This window comes from Coturnix japonica, unplaced genomic scaffold (genome assembly GCF_054131305.1).
Source record: "Coturnix japonica strain WE unplaced genomic scaffold, WE-NBRP24 Scf092, whole genome shotgun sequence".
Taxonomy (NCBI): domain Eukaryota; kingdom Metazoa; phylum Chordata; class Aves; order Galliformes; family Phasianidae; genus Coturnix; species Coturnix japonica.
This window is the reverse complement of record NW_028188995.1, coordinates 22501-27030: the sequence shown is the minus strand read 5'-3', so window position 1 is coordinate 27030 and position 4530 is coordinate 22501.

The window sequence follows — 4530 nt, the reverse complement described above, 5'->3', positions numbered from 1 at the left end:
TGGTGGGCGGGGCCCGCGCACGCGCCCACGCTCTTCCTGCAGAGCCGGGGAGGCGGGGGGGGCGGGGCGGCTTTTTCAAAATCTAAAAAAGGGGAAAGCAAAGAAGAACCCACGAGAAAAACAAACAAACAAACAAACAAACAAACGGAAAATAATAAAACCGAGAGGGCGCGTGGGGGCACAGACAAACAATCGAACGGACCAAAGTACGAACGAACGGACGAACAAACAAACACGCAGACAAAAGGGCAAAACCGCGTTGGCGGTGGCGGGACGGCCAGCTTCAAGCAAGGCCGAACCGAGAAGCCCGGGTGCGCCCCGACCCGGCGAACAGCGGCCGGCTCATACGTGCACCCTGGTCGTTCCGCGGCTGCGGCCGAGTGGCGTCTCCGTGGCGCCTCCGGTGCTCCGGCACGGTCTACCCGGCTCCGAGCGGGCCGTGGCGCTCGGCGGCGGATGCTAGAGGTCGCTGCCCATGCGGCTCGACTAGGTCGGCACGGTCTACCCGGCTCCGAGCGGGCCGTGGTGCTCGGCGGCGGCTGCTAGAGGTCGCTGCCTATGCGGCTCGACTAGGTCGGCACGGTCTACCCGGCTCCGAGCGGGCCGTGGCGCTCGGCGGCGGATGCTAGAGGTCGCTGCCTATGCGGCTCGACTAGGTCGGCACGGTCTACCCGGCTCCGAGCGGGCCGTGGTGCTCGGCGGCGGCTGCTAGAGGTCGCTGCCTATGCGGCTCGACTAGGTCGGCACGGTCTACCCGGCTCCGAGCGGGCCGTGGCGCTCGGCGGCGGCTGCTAGAGGTCGCTGCCTATGCGGCTCGACTAGGTCGGCACGGTCTACCCTGCTCCGTGGGTGCGCGAGGGCTCGGCGGCGGTCGCTAGGTGTCGCTGCACGTCTGCCAGCCCGTCCGTCAGCGACCTCTAGCGTCCGCGGCGGAGCAGGGTAGACCGTGCCGACGTGAGCCGGCCGCCGCTCAGCGACCCCTGGCCGCCGCCGCATGAGCTTCGGTCCGCTCGGAGCCGGGTAGACCGTGCCGACCAACTCGAGCCGGACGTGCAGCGACCGCTGGCCAGCGCGGAGGCTCGTGTGCGCCGGCACGGTCCAGCCTCTCCCGGCGGGCTCCGTTCGGTTCGGACGTTCCTCGGTGGTGTCCGGGGGGTCTCAGCCGCGGCGGCTCGAGTGCGCCGGCACTGCACAGCCCCTCCCTGCGGGCTCCGCTCGGCACGGACTTTCCTCGTCGGCGTCCGGCGATCTGAGCCGCGGCGGCTCGAGTGCGCCGGCACGGTCCAACCGCTCTCGGCGGGCTCGGCTCGGCTCGGACGTTCCGCGGCGGCGTCCGGGGGGTCTCAGCCGCGGAGGCTCGGGTGCGCCGGCACGGTCCAGCCTCTCCCGGCGGGCTCCGCTCGGCTCGGACGTTCCTCGGCGGCGTCCGGCGATCTGAGCCGCGGCGGCTCGAGTGCGCCGGCACGGTCCAACCGCTCCCGGCGGGTTCCGCTCGGCTCGGACGCTCCTGGGCGGAGTCGGGCGATCTGAGCCGCGGCGGCTCGAGTGCGCCGGCACGGTCCAACCGCTCTCGGCGGGCTCGGCTCGGCTCGGACGTTCCGCGGCGGCGTCCGGGGGGTCTCAGCCGCGGAGGCTCGGGTGCGCCGGCACGGTCCAACCGCTCCCGGCGGGTTCCGCTCGGCTCGGACGCTCCTCGGCGGAGTCGGGCGATCTGAGCCGCGGCGGCACGGTCCAGCCTCTCCAGGCGGACTCAGCACGGCTCGGACGTTCCGCGGAAGTGGCCAAGTGCCGCTCTTGTGGCTGCTCCGCTGCGCCTGCACTGTGTACACGGCTCCGAGCGTCTCCGGGGGGGGGGGGGAAGAGGGGGGGGGGGGGGGGGGGGACGGGAAGAGGGGGGAGGGGGGGGGGGGGGGGAGTAAGTGGGGGGGGGGAAGGGGGGGGGGGGAGTAAGGGGGGGGGGGGGGCACGGCGTCGGCGGCTAGGCGTCGCTGCCCATGCGGCTCGGCTAGGTCGCCACGGTCTACCCGGCTCCGAGCGGGCCGTGGTGCTCGGCGGCGGCGGCTAGGCGTCGCTGCCCATGCGGCTCGACTAGGTCGGCACGGTCTACCCGGCTCCGAGCGGGCCGTGGTGCTCGGCGGCGGCGGCTAGGGGTCGCTGCCTATGCGGCTCGGCTAGGTCGGCAGGGTCTACCCGGCTCCGAGCGGGCCGTGGTGCTCGGCGGCGGCGGCTAGGCGTCGCTGCCCATGCGGCTCGGCTAGGTCGGTACGGTCTACCCGGCTCCGAGCGGGCCGTGGTGCTCGGCGGCGGCGGCTAGGGGTCGCTGCCTATGCGGCTCGACTAGGTCGGCACGGTCTACCCGGCTCCGAGCGGGCCGTGGTGCTCGGCGGCGGCGGCTAGGGGTCGCTGCCTATGCGTCTCGACTAGGTCGGCACGGTCTACCCGGCTCCGAGCGGGCCGTGGTGCTCGGCGGCGGCGGCTAGGCGTCGCTGCCCATGCGGCTCGATTAGGTCGGCACGGTCTACCCGGCTCCGAGCGGGCAATGGTGCTCGGCGGCGGCGGCTAGGGGTCGCTGCCTATGCGGCTCGGCTAGGTCGGCACGGTCTACCCGGCTCCGAGCGGGCCGTGGTGCTCGGCGGCGGCGGCTAGGGGTCGCTGCCTATGCGGCTCGACTAGGTCGGCACGGTCTACCCGGCTCCGAGCGGGCCGTGGTGCTCGGCGGCGGCGGCTAGGGGTCGCTGCCTATGCGGCTCGACTAGGTCGGCACGGTCTACCCGGCTCCGAGCGGGCCGTGGTGCTCGGCGGCGGCGGCTAGGGGTCGCTGCCTATGCGGCTCGACTAGGTCGGCACGGTCTACCCGGCTCCGAGCGGGCCGTGGTGCTCGGCGGCGGCGGCTAGGGGTCGCTGCCCGTGCGGCTTGCGTGTAGCTGCCAGGTCTACCCGCTTTCGGCTAGGCTTTGCCGCCCTGTGAGATGGGGGGCGCTAAAGCTCCGGAGCTTGCTAGGGGGTCGCTGTTGTTTCTTACCTACCGTTACGTCGACGTAGAGCGCCGCTTACCCTCGGCGCCGCTGCCGGTAGTCGGCGCCGTTCTTTTCCGAAGCAGTTTTTTCTTACGCCTTCCTTTTTCGTCTGCAGGAGCGAGCGCGTGCTCGTCTCCAGAGGCGGCAACGAGCGGGCGCAGGCGAGCGCGGTTGACCGCCGGGCTGTGGAGTTTTTCGGTTGCGGCTTTCTGGTGCGCCGCTTGTTTCGCTCGGTCCGGTGGCCTCCGTCGGTCGGATGTTCGCTGCCCGTGTCGCAGTTCGGCCCCGGACTCTGGCGTTCGCTCGTTCCGCGAGCGGGGAACCCGCCAAAATCGGGGCGAAAGGCGAGAGAGTTGAGCGTGGGCAGGCGTCTCCCCGCGCCGCGCTGCCATGGGAAGAGCCCCGAGGAGGGAGGAAGGAAGGCAGACAGAGACAGGCAGAGGGAAGAAAAGGGCGCGGGCCGGCGTGCCGGGCGGCCGGCAGTCGGACGCAGAAGGGCCGGGGGCGTCCCCGGCGGGTCCCGCCGTCACGAGGGAAGAAGGGGGACCCGGAGCTCGCTTGTCGCGGCGGCGGCGCCGCGTTCTCCCTTTCGCACCGCTCTCACTCGCACGCGGGAGCCCCGACCCGATCCACCGTGGCGCTCCTCGGGCGCGTCGGAGAGGCTTCCCGGCGGGCCGGCTCAATCCCGCTCCCCGTGTCGTTCGGGGCGGCGTGGGGCGGGCCGGTGTTCAGGCAAGGGCGAGCACCTCTCGGCGGACGTTGCCCACGCACACCCACACGCACGTGCGCGTGCGGTCTTTCCGCCGCGCCCGGGTGGAAGGGCTCGTGCCTTCCCCCACCGTCCCTCCTCCTCTACCTCACCGCACCCTTACCCCTCCCGTCCCCTCCCTGCTCCCCCCTTCTTTCCGTCGATCGATGAGGCCATTCGGGTCGCGTCGGTGAGGGCCCCCGGCGGGCCGGCGCTTCTGCGTTCCCCGTCCCGGGGAAGCCGCTGCGGCGTCCGGTGTTCAGGCACGGGCGGTCTCCTCTCCGGTTCGCTTCCCGTCGTACGCGAGGTGAGGCGCTCTCCGGCTCGCTCCGAGAGCGGCCGAGAGCTCGCCCGACCGAGCCCGGCAGTGTGACGGCCGAGCGGCCCCGCGAGCCGCAGGAGTTACCCAGTGAGTCGTGAGCGAGGCGCCGGCGCCGACCCCTGTTCGGGACCCGGCGAGTGCCGGCCGCGAGCAGCAAGGCGGCGGGGTGTCAAACGAGGGAAACCGTCCGTTCGGGGAAGCGAGGCGAGGGGCTAGAAAGTTAAGGGCCGGGGGCGTCCGCCGGCCTCCCCTCCGCCCTTCGGGCCGCCGGGGTCCGCGTGCGTGGGGTTTCCTTCCGACGTTCCCGCCCGCTGCGGAGCGTGTGCCGCCTCGGGAAAGGGTCTCCGGTGTTGGGGCGGCGTCCGCCTCGAGGTCGCCTTCTCCTCTAGCGCGTCCGCCAGTCTCGGGCGGCGGGGTTCCGTTTCCCGCTCGCCCGCCGGTCC